General features: G+C 48.5%; 1 pseudogene; it reads left to right on the top strand.

Moving 5' to 3' along the window:
* LOC114084210 (liver carboxylesterase 1-like) lies at nt 1–22,445 on the top strand (annotated as a pseudogene).
* Nucleotides 22,446–23,291: the final 846 nt, after the last annotated feature.

Raw genomic sequence — 23,291 nt, 5'->3', positions numbered from 1 at the left:
ATGGAGTCTTACCACACCAGGTTTGCAAGGGTCCAGAGAAAGTACTCCCCTCACTTAGACCTGGATGACTGGGACCCAGGGCAGGAAAGGAAGTTACCCAAGGTCAGCCAGCACTCTAGTGGCTGAAGCAGAAGATTACAGTTCTGCTGAGGTTGCCCAACAGCAATGCCACTCCCCACCTTCTGTATTCTGACTGTCACCTAAGGGAGGTCTCCTGGTTGATGAAAGTCTCCCATGTTTACCTGGTGGGGAAACACAGTAGCCCTGCAACCCAGCAGAGATATACCAGGTCCCAGGAGGGTAGGAGATGTCATCTCTTAGGGCAGGTCAGCTTATGGACAGCTCCCTTCTCTTAGCTCAGAGCATCTCACAGTCTCAGATGGGAAGAGGTCTCAAGTCCCTGTCACTCTGAATGATCTGGGGAGACTCAAGGGAGTCCCACGGTTCCCAAAAAACCCCCCAGTGAGCTTCTCACACATGCCAGTGTCTCAAGTCCTGTGATAGCAGCTCCACACAGAGGCTTAAACCCCAGTGCAAGGTCTGGCCTCAGGTGACACTTTCTGCCTCCATCTCCTTGAATCTCTGAGCCCTTCTTTCTCCCCTCCCAGGTGTTCCCAAGATGCAGTGGCGGGGCAGTTTACCTGATATCTCCTTACCAACAGGAAGGAGAACATTCCCCTCCAGTTCTCTGAAGACTGCCTTTACCTGAACATTTACACTCCTGCAGACTTGACCACGAGAAACAGGCTGCCGGTGAGCATGGGCCCCAGAGGTTTGTGTTTCAATATCTGGGATCTCTGGGCACAGGCGGGAAGGAGATGAAGCCAGCATGGATGAGGGACACCCTGGACCATGATGAGTCAGGGGTCCTGAGCTTCCTTTCCCCAAAGAAAAGACTAGTTGTCCTTTATCTTGGTGACCTCAGCGTCTTGGGGAAGAGTGCACTAAATCCGGAAAGAGCATCGTAATCTTTCCACATTCTCTCACACTCACAGAAGCTCAGGATGGTTACTGTTAGTTTCTAGGTTAAGAATCTGATCTCCAGAGCAGCTAAGACGTGATTTCAAATAAGTTAGAGCTGGAAGAAATCTTAGAGAAAATCCACCCATTCTTTAAGGGAGGCAAACTGAGGCCCAGATGGGGGAAGGGAAGCCACACAGCAGGGTGACAGGACCAAGCTCAGGGCCTGTAAACCAATGCCCCTGAGCACAGACTAGGAAATGGCACACGTGTGTCGTCTTTCTATAGCACACCAGGTGTGACCACTTTTACTGTTTGTCCCCTGTCACTGCCCCTTTTTTGGAGGTGGGGAGGCAGAGCCTGGGTCAGCCTCAGAAGCTCTTTCCTTGCCTTTGGTCAAATACCTGGGGTTTTACGGTAGCTCGTCTCCCCCCCCCCCCCCCAACACACACACACTGCCTATGGCACAGGCCGATGCCCATGAGTCAGCATTTCCCCTGGGACAGGCTGCCAGGTGCAGGTCAGAGGGTGGCAAGGTTCTTCTGGTTAATTTGGGGAGCTCTGCAGTAAAAGAAGGAACACCTGGAAGACTACCCAGGTGCTGGGAAGGGGGTTGTAAGCTGGGGCTGGAAGCTGGTCTTCGGGTGTAAGGCAGTGAGGACAGGAGTTCTCCTCCTCCACTCATTCAGATGCTTACACTCAGCGTCTCAAAACACACAGACTTGGGCTTAGGGGGAGCAGGGGCACGTCGCCTTGCCCAGCAGCCCCTGCCCTCCAGGTCTTGCCATCTGGCTGCACACGTCCTGGCTTCTTCAGCCTGACCTGTCCTTGAGCTCACCTTCACTCAGGTGACCCCAACTCAGTCCCTCCCTGGGGACAGCAGGGATCAGAGGTGCAGGAGAAACAGGGCTCTGGGAGCCTGGAGGCAGGAGACCCCCAGCTGTGGACACAGGGTCTAGATCTCCAGGGTCTGGGTTTGGATCCTGGGTCTGCCTTGGCCTGGCTGAGAGTCTTGGGCAAGTTCTCCACCTCCCTCAGCCTCTGCTTCCTCTCAGGGAAGAATCCCGTGTGAGTGTCTAATGATGGTGGTCGGGCTTCATCTCAGGGTTGGCTGAGTGCGCAGAGCGAGCCTCCTGGAACACAGGTCAGAGCTGCAGCAGGACCTTCCTCCTGCCCTAAGGGCTGGCTCACTGTGCTGGGGCTGGACTGCAGGCAGTCCGGCAGCTCCGCACATGGACTCTGGGACTGCCTGGGCCAAGTCCCCCTCTGTCACTTATTCCCGTAGGATCTTAGGCTCTCCTGAAAATGACTCAGAGCTGCAGGAAGATTTTCCTCCTGCCCTAGCGGCTGACTGTGTGGTGACCGTGGCTGCAGGGAGTGGCAGGCGGGCTCCAGGGCCAGCTGTCTGGGTCCAATCTGACTTGTGCCACTTATTAGCTGTGGAATATTGGGAAGGTGAAGTGCCTAGTTTTCCTGTCAAATGGGAAAATACCAGGACTTGCCTTGTGGATAGTTTATTTCAAAGTACTTAGAAGAATTCTTGATGCAAAGGTTGCAGTGTGGGGTCTCTTATTAGCAATGCTAGCACAACATTCCTCGGCCACTCTCATTTCTTCCTGCTGCATGAGTTCTTTGTGAGAACCATGATTTACAAGTTGCTGTATCCATGCTCATCCTCAGTTCTTATCACAGGCCCCGGCACAGGGCAGATGGTTAGGTAATGTGAAGTAACCTCCAAAGACTTGCTGGAGAAGGTGATTGGGAGGTGGGTTTGTGGAAGAAGGGCGGCAGCCTTTGGGGGTGCAGAGGAATCAGAGAGGGTACATGAGCAACACACACCCAGGGGCACGTGTCATTCCTAAGACAACCACACATGAACCAGGAAGCTCAATCCCCCACTAAAGAGTTAACTAAGTCGAATCTGAAATGCAAGCGCGGCCCATTGTTTAGGTCCAGCTGGTCGAATGGCCTAGCTGTGAGGACCGTGGGAGTGTAGGGGAGAACACAGTATCCTTGGCCTTTGCTGTCCCCACGATGTCATTCTCTGTTTTAAGGGCCTTGGGAGGACATGGCATGTGGGTCCAGGTAGAACGGCAGGTGCATTGGTGGGGGGCGTGGTCCAGTCTCTCCAGTCTCTCACTAGGGAGACTGCATTTCATAACCTTACTGGGTTCTGTTGTACTGGGGCAGTGGCCTTCATGAGTCCCAGTCAAGATGTAGGTGACCAAGCCAGACAGCTCGTGTCTTTCCCAATTCTGCTTCTTCTAACCACTGTGTTAACACATCATTCTTGTCCAGATGATGGTGGGGATCCATCGAGGTCTGGTGATGGGTGGGTATCTACCTATGATGGACTGCCCCTCTCTGCCCATGAAAATGTGGTGGTGGTGACCATCCAGTACCGCCTGGGCATCTGAGGGTTCTTCAGGTAAGGCGCTGGACTCTCCTCTCTGCACATTTGCACATTAGCCCCCGCATTGTTCTGTTTCCTATTGAACAAAATACGGTAGGCTGGGTAAGGACAAAGCAAAACCTGTATTCAGCTCAGTCCCAGATTGGGTGGCCCATCAGAGCAGCCTCTGGTGAAGGCCCAGAGGGAGGCAGAAAGGGAATGCACAGGTCAGAAGAGATCACACGACTAGACAGGAAGCCGAGCAAGGGCAGGAGGGGACATCTTGCTCTTTTGTTAACTCCTTCTGCAAAATTAACCAGGGTCCCACGAGCTCTATGTAAATCCCTTCAGGGCTTCAGCCCAGTGACCAAATAGTCTTCCACCAGACCTCATCTTTTGCAGGTTAATACTGCCAGATTAGGGACCAAGGATACCCACATAAACTTTGGGGGACAAACCACATTCAAATCATTGCAGTCACCAAAGCAAAGATCCGAGACCCAGCTCGAGTCATGTCATGGTGTCCTTTGCTCAGGTCCTTCATAATGCATCCAGAGCCCTTCATTATTGGGCCCTGTTGTGGGGCTTGGTGACTGTCAGTGTGCAGGTGGTAAGAAGAACTCACCAGGACTAAGAGGAACAGGTAAGAGAGTTTATTGGAGGAGGATACACTGCCAGGTGGCAGCAGGGACATGACAAAGACATCTGCCTGTGGACTCAGGGGACATGGGCTTATGTGCACTCATGAGTTCTTTGCCTGACTTTGGCCGGTTTATTGCTAGGAGCGGTTTAGCTAAACAAGGGGTGATTGGCAGATTTCTTGCTTTGCCCAAATACCCCATGCTACAAATGCTCATTCCTGGGTTTTACACTGGATGCATGAGATGCAAGTAATATGTGTGAGGTCTTAAGTAGGGAATTCTCCCTTCTGGGCTACTACTGTAGGTCAGATTTGGGGGTCTCTGCACATGCTCGTTGGGATGGTCTCTCAATCTGCTTGCAAAACAGTATCTTGCTCTTTACACTTCAGGGAAGTTTGCTCTTCTGAAAACTGTGAGGGGAGGCCCTTAGCCTCATATCAGCTCTTCTAATCAAGGCGGGGAGGGGCGTGGGACAAGGTCCCAAATCTATCCTGCCTCAGACCCCACCTACCTTCCTGCCCAAATCCTGTGCCCTGCCAGGCCCGGCCTCAGGTTACCACCCCCCACACTCAGCTTCTTCCGCCTGCGCTGGCCCCGCATGCTGCAGTCCTCCGCGTTGACAGGCAGCACACAGGTGCCGAGTTCAATGCCACATGCTTCTCATGGGGGAGGAAGGAAGCAGGTCAGTGACTGCTGGGCTGGCAGGGTTCAGCGGGCCATGCCACCGCATGTCCGGAAGAGGCCAGCCATGATCTCCGCCCGCACTCGGCCCAGCACCTGGCAGCCTCTCAGCAGCAGCCAAGCAGGTGCCTCCTTCTCCTGGGCCCGGGTCACCGCCCACTCCCAGCTGGCTGCTCCCTCTCAGCTGCCTCGCTGGCCCCTCCTGCTCCCCTTGCTCAGGCCTCTGGGTCTCCCTCTCCCTCCACTGATTCCCTGAGTGAGCCCAGCAGCACTTGGAACCCAGGTGCCACCCTAGCTGCCTCCTCCTGCTGCCCTGGCTGTGCACAGGGAACCCTCCACTTCACAGGGACAGGACCCGCCCCCCCCAGCTCGGGCTCTCCTGCTGTCCCACAGCCCCTGTGCCTCTGCTGCAGCTGCCCCCTTCCCGGTGGTCAAGGTGAAGGCCTGGGGCAGCCTGGAGGCTCCTCTGTCCTCCTCCCCACCTCAGTGGGCCAGCGGATCCGCAGGGCTCCTCCTGTAAATGCGCTCAGAATCCAGCCCGTCCCCCCCTTGCTTCACAGCCACGTCTCTGGCTGGATTATGGTTGTGATCATATTCATAAACCTGTGACTCGGACGCGGTGGCCGCTCCACAGTGGCCAGAGATCACAAGAGGCACAGGGTGAGTCTCGCCCTGACTCTGTTGAGGGCTCCCAGGTCACTGATGGTGACAGAGAAGTCCCCTCCAAGGCCCCCAGCGCCCTCTCTAGTGCCTCTCACTCTAGCTACACTCACATTTTGGTGCCCTTGGCCCTGGGGCCTTCACACCTGCTGCTTCTCCTCCCCGGAATTTCTTCTTTGGACATTTACAAGAAAGACCTGTGCTCCTTTCATGCTGGTCTGTACCCAATGCCATTGCCCCACAGAGGCCTTCCCTGGTGCTGAGATCTGAACCCCGCCCCCCCGCCCCCCCCCCCTCATTACCTGTCATTACCTCAAACCATCTTCACTCATGAAGATTGTGTTCTCTTTTCATCTGTTTGTGCTCTGGAGTGTGAGCTGAGTGTAGTCAGGTTTTGCCTGACTGGTTCCTGGGGATGCTGTACCTCTTAGACCAGTGTAGGGCGCATAGTAGGTGCTCACTCAGCATATTTGTTCTGGAAGAATAAATGGAGACCCCATGTAAGACAATTCCACAGGGATGAGAGTCAGGTGGAGACCTGAAATGTGTCATGGATGCAGAGTCCCCTCATCATCTCTGGTCCTGAGAGCTCTGACATGACATCTGGGTCCCCACCCCACCCTGTTATCTTCCAGCACTGGGGATGAGCACAGCCCAGGGAACTGGGGTCACCTGGACCAGGTGGCTGCTCTGCGCTGGGTCCAGGACAACATTGCCAACTTTGGAGGGGACCCAGGCTCTGTGACCATCTTTGGAGAGTCAGCAGGAGGACAAAGTGTCTCTGTTCTTGTGAGTGCTGCGGGCACCTGACCAACTGTGAACCTCTTGGAGACGGGTGGATCCAGCCACAGTCTCCTTTGGTTATAAATTTGGATTCAGGGGCGACTCTGCTCACTGTCCAGCTTCAAATGGTGGGGAGCCAAGGTCCAGACTCTCTTGGCCTCCAGGAAGCTCGGAGCTCAGCTTTATGTCCTGGGGCCAGCAACCTCTCTAGCGGGGTCTGTGATAGTGACCTTCCTCCTCCTCTCACTGGACTGAGTTCTCTGTCCCCTCCCCAGTCATTTTAACACCAGGACTCAGCTCACTTCTGTTGGGAAGTAGGGGTGGACATAATTACAATGAGAAGGGCCAAGGACAGGAGTTGTGTGGAGGGTCCTTGTTCTTGTTGGGCTCCAAGGCAGATCTACACGTTGGGGGGGGGGGGGGGGCAGGGGGCTGGCATGCCAACAGAAGGCCAGGTCTTCCTCTGAGTTTTTCTGATGTTTAGTTCATGCCCAAGAGGGAGTTCATCAGTCTCCGGGAATGAGGGGCATTTGAGCTGAGGGAGGTGAGTGAAGGGGGAAGGGATGGAATGTGGAATGGGGAGGGACAGTTCATGGAATGTGGGTCACAGACCCTCCTGGGTGTGTGAGAAGCCTTGCCACTTTGGGGACTGGGGCTGTGGGGGACACTGAGGGAAGCTATTGAAGGTGCTGGGAGCCACCAGAAATTCTCCATCTACCCCAGAGTTGAGCAGAGTATCCACAGGATTGCTGTCCTTTTCAAACATCAGTTGATTACATAATTGAGTAGAGTATTCAACTACATAAAATTTATATATATATATATATATATATATATATATATATATATAAAAGTAGAGAAAAATAAAAACGATGGAGAAACTGAAGGAAGAAAACATCATCTGCATTTTGATCACCCAAGGGTAGTCACTGTACATATTTAGATATTTATTTGTCTACTGTTTTTTTTTTTTTTACATTTTTGTCTATCATCTATCATACAATCATTTTCTCATCTACATTATTTTTAATACAAAAAAGTTCCTGTAATATTGCAGCATAACTTTAATAGTTCCCTAAACATAAAGCGTTTTTACACAGCACTATCTTGGAAGATGATCTAGTCGTCCATGATAAGAATGAAAAAAAATTAGTTTTTTACCTAATCATATTAGATGACTAATTACATTAGATAATCAGACACTTGAGTTATTCAAAATTTTACCACTATAAACAGTGTGAGAATTCTTACACATTTTTATGGGCCTCCACGATCACTTTGCTTATGATGAATTCTGAGTCATGGGAAGGCCAATGTGGAATTGTGGGTGGGAGTGAGGGAGTGTCCACCTGGGGTTGGGTGGTAATGGTGAGCCTGCGCCATACACTTTCTGTTCTGTCCTGTCTCTGGGCTCTGGCTTCATCCTGCTCAGGGTCCCTTGGGAAGCAGGGATCCAGCAGAGGCTGGTTAGCAGGCAGGACAGGTGAGGAGCTGCCATGTCCCCTCACCCACAGACTCTCCAGGTGAGTGGTCGGGGAGGGAGCAGGTAGAGGGAGGCTGAAAGAGCGAGTGAGTTGCTGACCCCTCCTCATGAGCATGAGCCTCCTCCTCTCCACGCCCTTGCCAGGTGTTATCTCCCCTGCCCAAGAACCTCTTCCACAGGACCATTTCTGAGAGTGGCGTGGCTGTCACGACTGTGCTGCTCAAGAAGGATAACAAGCCACTGGCTGCAGTAGGCTTCACCCTGGACAGTTCTTGTGCCCCTTCCTCAGCTCTACTGGAGTCCTTGGGAGAGCTCTTCTTGTGGTCATATTTGACAGAGACGCTCCGTGGTCACTGAAGGGAGAAGGGCTGCTTTAGGGTCAGGTTTAAACCACATTCCACCAGGGTTCCTGGAATTCTGCACAAGTTCCAGTGTGTGGGAGACTCGGGATACACCTCAGCACTTCACAAATCTGAACTCTTTTTTTTTTCCTAAGATAAGTGCAATCATTGTCCCCATCAATGGGTGGGGAAACCAAGATACAAAGAGATTAAGTGGCTTTCTCTAAGCCAAATGGCTACAAAGTGGAGGGGGTGAGATTTGAAAGCAAAGGAATTTTGTTTTTCAAGCTCTTAACACCCACTTCAAATGACTCTCCTGAGGCATTCAACCTTGAGAACATTGTGCCATTTTGGGGGGTGTTTATGCGGTTCTAGATGGCATTTGCCAGTTTTAACAGAGAGAAGCTAATAGAGGCACAGATGTTATGTAACTGGCCCAGGCCACAGTTCCAGTCAGTAGGAGGTAGTTCTGTGCAACCCTGAGCCCCACCTGCTGGCCTAAAGGATGTGGGGCCACCAGCTGCTGCCTTCAGAACTTGCCCACCTCTGTCCACATTGTGGGAGGGAAGGGACCTTGCTCTTGAGCTCTGCTGGTTCCTCTGATCTCTGCAGCAGGTCGCTGTGACTGCTGGGTGCAAAACCACCACGTCAGTGGTCATGGTTCACTGTCTGCGCCAGAAGACAGAAGACGAGCTCTTGGAGACCACGTCGAACATGGTAGGGGCCTCCATGCTAGTGGACCGCCTCTGTGTACTTGGTCCTGGGCATCATCAGGTCCCCTGACCTCCTGCCCAAGAGAAAACACCTAAACATGATCTGTCAGCCAAAGGAAGCTGGGATAAAACTGGGAATTCCATTTTTCCTTTTTTATTGTGAAATACCTCAAAGGTCAAAAAAGTCCAGTAAGAGCATTGTGAATAATCTCTTCCAAAACTTAACACTTTGCTCTTCTTGTTTTCAGATGTATTTTAGGGATGTAAGCACTCCATGGATTCCCGAGTAGTGGCCATCTTTAATCAGGTGGATGGGAGGATAAGTACAGAGTTTCAGAATGGTATCACCACTCACCCATCCGGGTTGATTTGAAGCTCGTTAAATTACAACCACAACAATAGTCCACTCTTTCAGGTTTTCAAGACTGTGTCTCCATTATGATCCTAGTATAGCTGTATGTCTTCTGATCCATTCATCTATCCGGCTTTCCATTCATCCAATTTGTTAATATCTTTTCATTCATCTTTTGTCAATTCATCCACAAATGTTTATTCATGTATTTTCAACGTGTCCATCACCTGTGTGTCATCCAGCCAGCATGTAACTATATTGTGCGCACACACACACACACACACACACACCCCACCACCACCACCACCACCACCACCAATGGGAACCATTCCCTTATTGGGGAAAGCTGTGGCTGTGAGCCCCGGGCTCTCTGTCTGCATTGACACTGGAGAATACTTCTTCACTAACGGGGAAGGACCCAAGCACTGGATTCTGCATGTGTCTCCACGGGTTGAGTTCAGATTGGCCTTGGGGCTTGAGTCCTGGGTTATTCATCAGGATCAAATTAGGTGACCAAGACATTCCAAGAATTAAGACCTAATTGTTTCTTAATACTTGGAAAGAAGTAAATATTTGAGTCCTTCTGTATATGACTCGGAGGACCTAGTTTATCTGGAAATAGTTGTCCCATCTGTTTAGAAACTGTATATCCCATCAACTTCAGGAATGGGTCTGGGGTCGACCCTGTTAGATGGACACTGGCTCCCATCCACTCTGTACTCATCTGGGTGTCCAGGGACGTGGAGCAGCCTGGTCACCTGCAGATGCCTGAACCCAGGAGGGGCCAATAAAGAAGAGGGAAGCCCAGGCAGGGCAGTGCTTTCTCTCATCATCCATCCCACCTCCTGCTCCATCTCCTGGGGAGATGCCACAGCCCATCACCCAGGCACCATGATGTCCCTTTCCCCAGAGGAAATGTGGGGGTGGTTACCAGAGGGAGTAAGTGGGAGAGGAGGGCAGCACTGATAGCAGGGTCCTCCCCAGGGCTCCAGGGCCCTGACTCTGGGGCCCAGGTCTCTCCTGCCCAGGCTGCTGCCTCCCCCTCCCCCATCCTACAACTCTACCCTCTGCCCCTGCCCAGGGGAGCCCTGTTCCTCTGGGTCCAGCCAAGGAGGCACCAGGTGGGAGAGCCTGATAGCTACGGGGCACCGGTCAAAGGATCCGTTTCTATACAAGAAGGCTTATCACCCACATCCCCTGTATTTATCTTTATCTTCTTTTGAGTTTTGATTTATTTGGAGACCCCAGAGAGGTAAGGACTTTCCGCTTCTTGATTACAGGTTTTGAGTCTTAAGTTAAGTCTTTAAGCTCCAATTCACGATGAATGGAAGAATTCTCCTTTGTGGAATCACAGTCCCCCCTTGTGTGTGTATTGCTGAGGCCCAGAGAGGGGAGGTCATTTGCCAGGGTGACACAGCCAGGTGGACCAGAGGCAGGACTGAAACCCACTCCCCTGACTCCCAGTCCAGTGCTCCCAGTCAGTTCGTCTGTGTCCCCTGGGCCAAGCTTTCCCCTGCTTCCCAAATGGCCCTGTGGGAGGAGTCAGCACTACCCTTCAGTGGAAGGCAGAGATAACAGGATAAGGGCAGAGGCGGCCCCTTATCTTAACTATTTCCAGATAAACTCCTCATCTCCTGGGAGGCCATGAGTTTGACCAGCTGTGCAGGGAGGGATCCCAGGCGCTAGGTCCCGAAGACATGTCCTCCTCCCAGCCTTGAGGAGACTGCCACTGTATCCCCCATCTCCTCCTTCGTCCCCCCATCATTTGCCAGAGGTGGGTAGCATTAGCTGTGCGTATCTTACCATCCTGTCCTCCCTGGATCCTCGCTCTTCCCTTAAAGGGCTTGGGAAGATGGATAAGTGAGATCTGGTGAGGGTGAAATGCCATCTGTGTGGCCATTCAACCAAGCCATGGGAAGCACTCACCATGGGGCACAGAGAAATAAATACGGAAACTCTGCGGTGTGTTGATGACGGTCAGAGTTAAGGGAAAAAATAAAATGGGAAAAGGGCAGAGCTCGCCATTTGTCTGAAAGTAAATATATGGGACAAAGAATGGCTTGATGAGCAGGTGACCTTGGAGGTGAGCCCTGGAGGAGGAAAGAAAGTCAGCCGTGGGGAAAACTGGGTAAGGAGTGCTCCTGGCAGAGGAAACAGCAATTGCAAAGGTCCTGAGGCAGAAGACTCTAGTGCGTGGAGTGGAGGCTGAGTGGAACGGCAGGGTGGAGGCTGAGGAGGTCCTGGCAACTGGATTGGGGTGGTCACTAGAAGGATTTAGACTGTAACTCAGCAGGAGACGGGAGGTGCTCAGAGGACTCTTTTTGAAGGAGTGGCTGGTAGCACCTGGTGGTGGACAGGGCTGAGGTGTGAGAGAAAGAGGAGGGCTCCATGCCCCTGTGTGTTTTCATCTGGAGCAAGGCAATGCACTTGGCCCTCACACGTCAGCCAACGTCAGCCACTGGGTGGATGGCTGCAGTTACTGTCATTCCGACTTTGCTGATGTCACTGCTCCCCTCCCAGATGCTGCCCCATGTGGCCCTCACTGTCCATCTCCTGGACTTTTTTTGTTTTCTACCTGCACTTTCCCTCCTCACTCCCATGACCCGTGGTGTCACAGACTTGCCCTTTCAGAGCATGTCCCCGTCCTTCTTAAAATCTGACCTTGCTTACAACTTAATATATACCTGAGTGCCAGCGCTGCTGCATGTCCCCCACCTGCCCCTCTCTCCTGCTCCTCCCCCAGGCATGGCTCCAAGCCCCAGGCTCTGTGACATTCCTGGGATTAGCCCTGCATAACCTTGTGCCTTTGCTCATGCCATTATCCCTGCCATCACAGTCATCCTGAAAGCCCATGCCGATGGTCAGCAGCTGTCCCGTGTGCCCTGTAGACTCGTCCTTCAGGAGCTGCTCCTCCTGCTGGCTTCTGGGCCACACACTCTGAACGGCACAGTCTTGCCAGGGAAGCAATAGTTGCACGCAAATCCTGCCCCCTACTGGCAGTCCACTGGAGTAGGATTTGGCCCAGGTCTTGATAGATAAAAGATCAAAAAGGGAATCAAGTCTCAATTTCGGCACCTTGAGTGATGAGCTCAATAGCTTGTCAAAACCGAACATTTAGCTAAAAGAGCTTAAATATAGTTAAACAGATGCAATAGACCCTTACTAACTGCACATTCTGAACTGGTAAATGCAATTATGTGGTAAAATGTATTCAAACCACCAAATCAATAGCTGCAACATGGTGTGGTCATTCTCAACATATACTCAGAGCAATGAGAAGTCCGAGTCATGCAGCTGGGGTCCCCTCTGAGCTCAGAGGGGTGAGACTGTGTCTCCATGCTCCTGTGTGTGTCCCTACACCCGAGGAGGCTGTGCCATGCCCTGTGGAAGAAATAGCATGTGACAGGTAAGTTTTGCCCAGGCTTGTGTTAGGGCGCCCTGGCTGTGAGTTCAGGGTTGAGGCTCATCAATACTGTGCATCCAAAAATGGAAGAGGGGATTTGCCTCTGTGTGGTGACCTCTGTGGCGGGTGATGCAGCTGGGGAAAAGACAGACAGGAAGCTGAGCTCCTGGATCCACGAGATGGTGCAGTTTGGAAACGCATAGTGGACCGTGGTGGGCAGGAGCCAGCGAAGCTGGAGTGTTGTCATCAGTCAATGTTCCGTGTAACCAATCCTAGTGAGAAAGATAGCTCCCAGGGTGTGTCTTTCAGTAGGAACCCACACATTCAAAAAAGTGATGAAAATGTTGTGACCTGAGGGCCACAAGGACCTGAGTCTGGGATAACCCTGGAGCAAGGTCTCAGTATCCACTCATCCAGCATTCAGTGCAACCTTCCAGACAAAACTACTGAGAAGAACCAGAATATATTTACTATGTGACATCAATCCTGCTTATTCACAGTAGTTACGTCCATGTATAAAATTTGGGTGAGAATTTGCCTCCCTATTTACCAGCCAACATCATCTTATCACCACCAGGTCCCCAAAGTCCTGTCTTCTGTATCTCGAGCCATAGACCCCCTTGTTAGAACACTGGGTTGTGCCCAGAGCTACAGAATCTCTGCACTGTCCAATCCTTCACCAGGCAGGTAGGGGACATGGGTGTTATCTGTTCAGATAAAATCCAACAAATGAGCCTGCTTCCTTCACCAGAGCTACCCTTGCCTGTGCTGCCAAAGATGCCTAAAGATTGATGGTGTGTGCTGCCAAAGATGCCTGAAGAGATTCTGGCTGAAAAGAATTTCAACACTGTCCCCTTTGTGGTGGGCTTCAACAAGCAAGAGTTTTCTGGACCCTTCCAATGGTGAGAATGAGCAGGCACATTAGACCTACGAGGTATCCTCCCGAAACTCAGAGATCTCTCCTCCCACTTCTGCTCCCAAGAGCTCTTCCTTCTCCAAGCTCTATCTGAATCCAGGGCAGGTGTCCCACTGGGACAGTCATGTTTTCTTGGAAAATGTCTTTATTATTCTGTTCTGGGTGCAGCCCAGGGAACCCCTCTCCTCGGGCAAGTTTTTATTGTCTTCCCATTAAATAATCCTGAACCATCCAGGTTGGAGACCCCTAGAGATCCTAACTGTGCTGACCGGAAAATGGAGGACATCTGGAAAGGGTAGGCGCTGGGGACTGGGGGAGAGTTACATCTAGGGTTCAACAGCTTCCACCTGGGGCTTAGACTCAGAGCTCATGGATTGTCACAGCTGCTCTCAGACACCTCATGGGAAAGATTCAGAGGATGTTGCTTCTTCTTGAGTTAAATTGGCTTCTAAAAGGGAAGAAGAGCTAATCCTTCTATCAAAAACAAACGAACAACACCACCAACAAAAGCAAAGCCAGAAAGTAACTAAAGCCACAGGACAGGTTTTATTCAGTAATAGGATTGCAGTGGGGAAAAAAAATCCACCACGATCTGCACTTAGGTCCCCGACAACAAGGGCTGGAGCCCTCTCAATCCTGGGGAGTGCTCAGCAGGGCATCACGGTGGGAGGGGTTAGTCCATGTGAGCACAACTTGCTCATCTGCAGGAAAACCAGGTTTCTCTTCTCTTCATGACGGGAAGTACGGGTTTGAATTGAATTGAATTCAGCCCCACTCAAGTTCAGCTGTTATCCTTTTACAAGGACTGGGAGGGAGAGCAAGAATTTTCCCCCAAATCTTTACATTAAAAAAAAAAATTAAGAAAAGACACTCTCAGGTCCTTGCAGAAACAGTTCTGGGCAGAGCAAGGATTGATCATTGCGGACCTCCTTAGGTAACTGTTTCAAGAAAAGGCTCAGGGACCTGTTGGCCCACGGACAGTTCCTGGCTGAGGAGGACAGTATTCCACCTGAAAGCCTGAGTTTTCCCAGCAGGCATGATAAGGGCTCTGGGGTCATCCTAGGACATCCTAGACCTTGAGCTGCTAGAGGCCAGGCTAGTATGGGGTCGAGTCTCCGAGTGCTCGTCACATGCTGAGCGTTCTGCAGTTCTCATTTCAGAGGATCTCAGGTTATGCCAAAGGAACAAACCATAATGGTGAATTTCAGTTTCCTCAGGCACCTGGGTCTGTGGGGTATCATCTGTTCCCCTCTTTCCCTGATCCCTTTGCTTCCACACTCCCTTGGTCTAAATTTCCCCCACTGCCTGGATGACCCGTGTGCCCCTAGTCTGTACATTTAAGCCACCCTCTTCCCGATCCTTGACATTCTGAATTTAAGTCCATTCGTTTCACTGAGTTTCTTCAATCTCATGAAAGACTCATGATCACCAAGGCCCCAGGGGATGTGTTGGATTGGCTGTTGGCCAGTTGGGTTTTCTCCGAATCCCTGATGGTTCATAAATGCTTGACCATATTTTGTCACAGATGATGGGCATCCCACCCTCTGAAGGCAAGCTGGACCAGAAGACGGCCACGTGGCTCTTGTGGAAGGCCCACCCCATTGTTGTGAGAGTCTAGGGGGTCGAGGAAGCTGGTGGAGACCAAGCCAAAGGCAGAACAAAGATGGGATCCGGATTCTGTTCTCATTTTCCTGCCTTTCCCACTTCACACCCCGGGAGGGATTCACACCAGATTCAGGAGGTTCAAGATCAATGACGCCTTCTGAATATCAGGGGTGACTGCGTTGCTCACCAGGTGGTGGGGGCCTCTTCTTGAAGCATTTCAGGAGCTCCCTGAGGAATGGGCTTCAGTGGCCTTTGAGAAGTATTTAGGAAGCACAGACGACCCTGCTAGAAAGAAAGACCTTTTCCTGGACTTGCGGGAAGATGTCATGTTTGCTGTCCCTTCTGTGATGGTGGCCCGTGGGCACAGAGGTGAGTCCCAGTGGTTGGATATTAGAAGGACTGTGATCCACCAGCTTTGGCGTCTCACCTGACATCTCCCAGCATAGATGGACGTGAAAAATGCTGAGGGTCAGGCCTCAAGGGCTGGTTCCAGAGGGAATGTGCAGTTTTTATTCTGTCTTTTTTTTTTTTCTAGTAGTTTCAGAGTTGATTTTTATACCGTGTGAGATAAGGATCCATTTTCATTCTTACGCATGTAGAAACCCATTTTTCTCAGTACCATTTATAGAAGAGATTGGTGCATATTCTTGGCACCTTTGTTGAAAATAAGTTGAACGTACAAGTCTGGGTTCATTACTGAGCTCTCTGTCCTGTTTTAATGGTCACTGTGTGTGTGTGTGAGTGTGTGTGTGTGTTCATGTGAACCTGTGTGGTGTGTTTATGTGGCAAATGCCATGTTGCTTTAGTTTCTATAACTTTCTCATATAATTTGAAATCATGTAGTGTGATACCTACAGCTTTGTTCTTTTCACTCATGATTTTCGTGATCAAATGGAATTTTTTAAAAATTTCATATGAATTTTAGGATTTTTTTATTGCTATATAGAATGGCATTGAGATTTGGAGAGGGATTGCATTGGTTTGGTGTATCACTTTGGGTGGTATGGACATTTTAACAATATTAATGCTTCCATCCTAAAAATGAGATGAATTTCCATTTATTTGTGTCTTCTTCTATTTCCTTCATCAATGCTTTATAGTTTTCTGTGTACCTATAATATACTTCTTGGGTTAGGTTTATTGCTCCCTAGTTTATATTTTTGTAGCTAGTATAAATGGGGTTAGTCTCGATTTCTTTTTTGAATAGTTAATTGTTAGTGTTTAGAACTGCTTCTGGTTTTTATATGTTCATTTAACATCCTTCAGATTTCCCGAATTCATTTATTAGTTTTAATCTATTTTTTATAAGATCGGCAAGATTTCCTATAAATAAGACCATTTCATAAGCAGATGGTGGTAGTTGAATGTCCACTTTTCCTACCTGGATGCCTTTCTGTTCTGTTTTTGCCTGACTGCTTTGTCAAGGACTTCCACTACTAGGTTGGATAGAAGGGTACAAGTGGGTAACTTGTCTTATTGCACACTTTATGGGAAAGGCTTTCCATTTTTCACCATTGAGTGTGATGTTAGCTTTTGGCTTCTTGTATAGCATTATTATGTGGAGGCACATTCCTTTTAGCCCAAATATGATGACTTTTTTAATCATGGAAGTATGTTGGTTTTACCACATGCTTTCTCCACACCCATTGTGATAGTTATATATATATTTTGTCCATCAGTCTGTAATCAGATGTATCACATTTATTGATTTGTCTTTGTTCAATCATTTTTGCCTCCGAGGGATAAATCCTGCTTGTTGAGTGTGATTATCCTTTTAATGTGTGGTTGAATTTGGTTTGATACTATCTTCTTGAAAAGTTTTGCTGCTGTGTTCTGGAAGGATATTGGTCTCTAACTTTCTCTTTTTAAAACATCCTTGTCCTATTTTAGTGTCAGGGTAATGTTGTCCTCATAAAAGGAAGTACTCTCTCTTCTTTAATTTTTTAAGACAATTGGGGAGAATTTGAGAGGGGTTGATATTAGATCTCTTTAAATGTTTGATATAATTCATTAGTGAGGCCCCTGGGTCCTGGACTTTCTCTGATGGGAGATTTTTTAATCCCTGATTCCATTGCCTTGCTCACTATTGATCTGTTCAGGTGATCTACTTCATCTTGAGTCAGCCTTGTCAGATTGTGAGGAATAGGGAATGCATCCATTTCCTCTGGGCTATCCAGTCTGTGTGCATATCATCATCTTACATCTCATGACACTCTGTATTTCTGTGGTATCATTTGAAATGACTCCTCTTTCATCTGTTGGAAATTCATTTCTCTAGGTTAGTTTACCTAAAGAATTGTCAGTTTTGTTTATCTTTTAAAAGTATCAAGTCCTGGTTTTGTTGATCTTTTGTATTTTTATCCTCTCTAACTCATCTCTTGCCTGCTATTTTTCTTGCATTCCTTCTGCTAAGTTTGGGCTTAGTTGGTTCTGCTTTTTTTCCTGAGGTTTAACCCTGAGTTGTTTACTTGAGATATTCTTCTTGATATTGGTATTTATTGGCATAACCTTTCCTATAACAATTGCTTTTGTTGTGTACCATATATTTTTGGTGTGCTGCGTTTCTATTTTCATTTGTCTAAACATATTTTAAAATTTAATTTCTTAATTGATCACTTGATTTATTCAAGAGCTGCTTAATTTTCACAAATTTGCCAATTTTCCAAACTTCATCCTATTGTTGATTTCTGACTTCATTCCATCATAGTCAGAAAAGATACTTTATTTAAACTAATAAACATTAATACATATTAATTGTCCCTATGGGTGGATTTCACTGAGAGATTTCCATACATGCATATTTCATGCTATGACCATATCCACTCTCCCTTCTACCTTCTTACTCCCCTAAGTCCCCCTTTCGGGTCCCCCTTTTCCTTCACCACCAATCCATCTTCTACTTTCTCTTCCCCATTATCTTTTTAATTTTTTAAAATTTTCTACCTACAAGAAGAACTTGTACTCTTTTTTTTTTCTGTGTTTAGCTTCTTTCACTCAACATGATGTCATTCAGTTCCATCCATTGTCCTGAAAAATGAAATGATCTCATTCTGCTTATGGCTGAATAATATTCTGTTGTCTATATAGTCCATATGTTCTTTATCTGTTCACCTGTTGATGGGCATCCAGGCTAATTCCATATCTTCACTGCTGTGAACAATGCTGGGATAAACGTGGAACTGCAGATCTCTCTTTTGTATGCTGACTTAATTTCCTTTGGATATAGAAGCAAGACTGATATAGCTAGATCACACGGTTGTTCTATTTTCAGTTTATTAAGGAACTTCCATACTGTTCTCCATAGTGGGGATTAATCTACATTCCCACAAACACTATGTTTGGGAAAGGATCAGGGTTCTTCTCTCCATAGCTTTGCCACCATTAGCTTTTATTACTTTATGGCTAAAAGTGGGGTATTGAAGTCCCCTACTAATATTGTGTTATAATCTCTCTCTCCCTTTAACTCCTTTAATGTGTTTAGGTGCTTTTATTTTCAGTGCATATTTATTTACAATTCTCATAACCCTTTCATCAACAGGTCTTTGTCTTCTTTCAGAGTATTTGACATAACGCCTATTGTCTGACCTAACTAGTTACCTCCACTCTCTTTTGGTTTCTGTTTGTGTACGACATGTATTTCTGTTCCTTTGCTCTCCGTGTGTGTCTTTAAAGGTGAACTGAATCTCTTGGAGGCAGAATATATACTGAGCTCTTGTTAGAAGCCTCTCTTTTCTTTTTGTCGTTCAATTAAATCCGTATACATTCAAAGTCATCATCTATTGATTTCTTTATGCCACCTTGTTATCTTTTTTCTGGTTGTTTTCATAAACACTTGGTTTAATTCTTCTTTTCTTGAAGTCTTCCCTTGAAGCTTGATGGTTTTTTATGTGGTTTTCTTTGATTTCTTCCTAATTTTATTTTGTGCTTCTTCTAAAAATGTTTGCTTCGTGGTTGCCATAAAACTTATATAGAATGAATCTTCAACTTATAGCGGCCTATTTTAAGCTCACAGCAACTTAACATTGAGGTATTTTATCGACTCTTGCATTTTGTCTCTCCGCCAGCATTTTATGTTTTGACGTCAGAATTTACGTCATTTAGTAATGGCAAATTATCTTAGCTGTAGTCAGGTGTTTAGTCAGTTTTTTCATCACTGTGACTAAAATACCTGACATAAGAATAATTTAGAAGAGGAAAAGTTGACTGAGGGCTCACAGTTTCAGAAAGATTCAGTATGTGCTGCCTTCATAGTAGCCAGGAAGGAGAGAGAGAGAGAGAGAGAGAGAGAGAGAGAGAGAGAGAGAGAGAGAGAGAGAGAGAGGTGAGGGACAAAATATAAACCCCAATAGGATACCCCCATTGACCTATTTCCTCCGGCTACACTCTTCCTCTCTCTAGCCGTCACCCACTATATTAGACCTTCCAAATTATTAATCCATCAAAGGTCTCACCCAGTCATTAGGCTCCAGCTCACCTGATCTACTCATGAGCTTTCTGGGCACATGTCATAGCTAAACCATAACACTAGGTGATTATTTATGTTAGCTCATTTTTTAGTAACAGTTTTGTCTTTAACCTTTATTTTGGAGATGACATCGTCTTGCTCATCACCATTACGTGCCCACAGTATTCTGAATATTGTTCTGTCTTATTTGTGTCATTGACTTTGTGCTTCGTTCATGCCACGAGTGTCTTTTTATTTCATTTTAAAGACATTTCTTTGGCAGTTCTTAAAGGCAGGTATAGAGGACAAATTCTACATATATTTTTAGTTAACTATCCTCACACCCAGACAAGCATCTTGGATTTACTTCACTCTTCTCTGAATGGATGAGAACAGCACTGGAAAAGTTCAAAAATAGGCCAGATAGAAGACATCTACCAGCTTGTAGATATGCTTGAAATGAAGGACCTCTAGTGTGTCCTCGATGAAACCTAGTGTTTTTATTTGATAGATTTTATTGGTTCATTCTGTTGAGCAGCAGACATGTCTTGAGTAGAAGCACAGAATGAAAATGGAAAGGGTTCAAAACAGACCACCAGAAAAACATCTGGCTGAATCCCCACCTCCCCCTCAGCCAGCTGTGCAGCCTGTTAGTCACGGGGCCTTCCTGAAACTATTTCTCTCCTGTGCCGATACCAGGCAAAGACCTTGGTACCTTCCAGGTGGGTCTCAGGTCGTGCAAACTGTGGCATGAATCCATGTCTTCTCAGATGCCAGAGCCCCACCTACATAGACCAGTTTCCTGGCAGGAAAGGGGAACAGAGAGGTGCGGACAGGCACGCTCACCTCCTGTGCCCCTTCTGTGGTGGGCATCACTGTATCACCCTAATGACCTCACAGTTCCCTGGCCAAGCAGGAAGCACGACATGCAAGGGGATTGAAATATGAATCCAGGAGATTTGTATTTTCTTGAAACACGAGAGGCAGATGGATCTGTCTGTGGACACACTTGTCTGTAAACATCCTCATTTGCAGACAAGCAGCTTGGATTTGCTCCTCCATTCTCTGAATTGGTGAGAATCTCAGATATGCTAAAAATCAGAGGAATAAGAGGCACCTATCAGGTTGTAGAGATTTTTGAAGGGAAGGAGCTCTAGTGTGATCTCAATGAAACATGTCTCAGTATTTATTTGATTCACTTAATTAATTCATTCTGTGCTTCAGTAAATATCTGGCTCAAATCCCAATTCCACTTTAAGCAGCTCTGCAGCCCTAAGCTAGTCCCTGGGCTCTCCAGGAACTCTGTCCTGTCCCAGGCTGACACCCAGGGGTTTCCTGCACAGCCAGAGACCTTGAGACCATCCAGCTGCGTGTCTGGTGATGTGACCTGTGCGCACATCCGTGTCTTCTAAGATGCCGGAGCCCCCACCTACATGTATGAGTTCGAGTACAGCCCGAGCTGCTTATCAGACGTGAGACCCAGCACGGTGACAGGAGACCACAGGGATGAGCTCTTCTCGGTATTTGGAGCCCCATTTTTAAAAGGTAACAGCCTTTGCTGGCTGCTAGTTAGGGGGCCTGGGTTCCAGTCTTGCTTTCCTGGCCTTGAGCAAGTGTCCCCTGCTCTCTGACTGTGAATTTCCTGACTCACTGTAACAGGGCTGAGCAGCGCTGGGCAGGCCTCTGCTCTCACCTGCAGGAAGGGGGATGTGTACTCGTGATGGTCCTCGAGGCACAGAGTCTCAGAGTCCTGACCTGAGAGTGAGGGTCACCTGCAGAGCCCTGCTTGGGGGCCACTGCTTGCCACTGAGGGATTTTCTACTAACAGCAGAATACAACAATGAGGGGAAGTTAGATTAGGTGCTAACCTTGACCTGAATGTCACATATATCTGTCTATATAATTATAATTCATATATTTTATCTGGAATTTTTAATAACATAATACTTCAAGAAAAGCATTCACAGTATCTTTGATATGTTAACTCAGCAGTTGCAGATGACTTATATGACTCACCTCACGGCTGTTCATGACATGCCAGCCGACTCCCACTTGAGTGACACCTGAGGATCCTGGCTTGTCTGATATTTTTTAGAATTTCTGAAAATGTGGATGCATGTAGGAGATTAAGAAAAGGCCCAAGAGTCAGCAGTCCCACCAAGTAGAGGGAACCCTGTGTGCGGCCTTAGGACCCTGAGTGGGGAGGGCCAGGGCAGGTGGGCCCAGAAGACAAAGGCAGTCGGCTTATGGATGGACAGCATGCCCAGTGCGGTCCTCGGCCAGCCGTTCTCAAGCTGAAAGTGCACACCAAGGGACAGGCTCTTCGTAATAGGCAGACCTGGACCAGTCGGTGTGGAGTCAGGGCCAAGAGTCTGCTGTCCACAAGCTCCCAGCTGCTGCTGCTGCTGCTGGCCCACAGCCCACTTTGAGCAGCAAAGTGTTTTTTCCTTCTTCCCCAACAGGGGGCGCCTCAGAAGAGGAGACCAAGCTCAGCAGGATGGTGATGAGATTCTGGGCCAACTTTGCTCGCCATGGGTGAGGCTGGTGGCAAAGAGGGAGCAGCGTGGGTGAATGGGTGGCACATGGTGGGGCCTGCCCATTGTGAAGGGGTCAAAGTGTGAGTGACAAACCCCCTACCTGTGACTATAGTCCTCTGAGAACATACAGGATGCCCCAGGATAGGGACAGCTCCCGACGCTGCATAGGGATGGGCCTTGTGGAAGAGATAAACCAGGGAATCCTGTCAGTCTCAAGACATGTGGGGCTCACGAGTGGATCTGTGGAGTTTCTGTTTGATTGTGTTCCCAGGAACCCCAATGGAGCCGGGCTGCCCCTCTGGCCAGAGTACGACCAGGAGGAAGGGTACCTGCATATTGGCGCCACCACCCAGGCAGCCACGCGGCTGAAAGACAAGGAAGTGGCTTTCTGGACTGAGCTCAGGGCCAGGGAGGTCTCAAGGAAACCTCCCCAGAGAGAACATGGGGAGCTGTGACAGGAGGCTGAGCCAGCCTTGGGAGACTGGAGCAGAGGACAGGGGTGCGCAGGCCACAGAGGAGTCCTAACGTGGAGGCTGGGGAGCTGTGGGGTGGGGTGGCAGAGGCCTGGGTGGGGAAGGTTTGCACTGTGGCCTCAACTTGGAGAATAAATGATTTTCTGGAGACCACATCAGCGTCTGCGTCTTCTGCTAGAGTGAGTCCATCCTCTCAGAGTGACAAAGATGAAGACAGCAGCATGTGGTCACAGTTTACTTCTTCACTATAAGTGATACCTGTTGAAGATCCAAACTCATAAGCTCATCCGCCCCTCCCCTTAGCCATAGAAAATGCCCCACGCCACTCTCGGTTGCTCCTAAGGCCGTGTTGGATCTGCAGGAGAGGCCACCCTGCCTGACCCCTGAGACACGCCCTCAGCAATGCATGTTACAAACTCACCCTTCCGAGTGTGGGGAAGGGGGACATCATGTGGCATCCTTAGTCTCAACATCTAAAGCAAAATTTGGTTGGATGTACACTGTCAATGTAAGGATCTAGATAGGTTGAAAATAGAAAAAAGGTACTTTAAAAAAAAGTTGGGTGGCTTTATTAATATTGGATACTTGAGTATAAAAAAGGAAAAAGAGGGGCATTATAGAATAATAGAAGGGTCAATTTACCAAGAGAATATGACAATTCCCCATGTGTACACACCTATTAGTAATCACAGTGGCCTGGCATGTCTAGGGCTTAGGTCCCAGGAGCAGGCTGTGAAGCAAGAATTTGAGTGCAGTCATTTTGGGCAGGTGATATTTAGGGCTCCTGGGGGAAGAGTGGAGAAGAGGACAAGGAGGGGCGTCAGTGGACACAGGTGGGCTGTGCACAAGTCTTGGGGAGAAAATGCAGTCACTCCACTGGAGACCCACAGGCAATGGTAGAAACCAA

The sequence above is a fragment of the Marmota flaviventris genome, chromosome 18 (assembly GCF_047511675.1).
Source record: "Marmota flaviventris isolate mMarFla1 chromosome 18, mMarFla1.hap1, whole genome shotgun sequence".
Lineage (NCBI taxonomy): Eukaryota > Metazoa > Chordata > Mammalia > Rodentia > Sciuridae > Marmota > Marmota flaviventris.
Note: the sequence above shows the minus strand (reverse complement) of the source record. Positions and strands in the feature narration are given on the sequence as shown.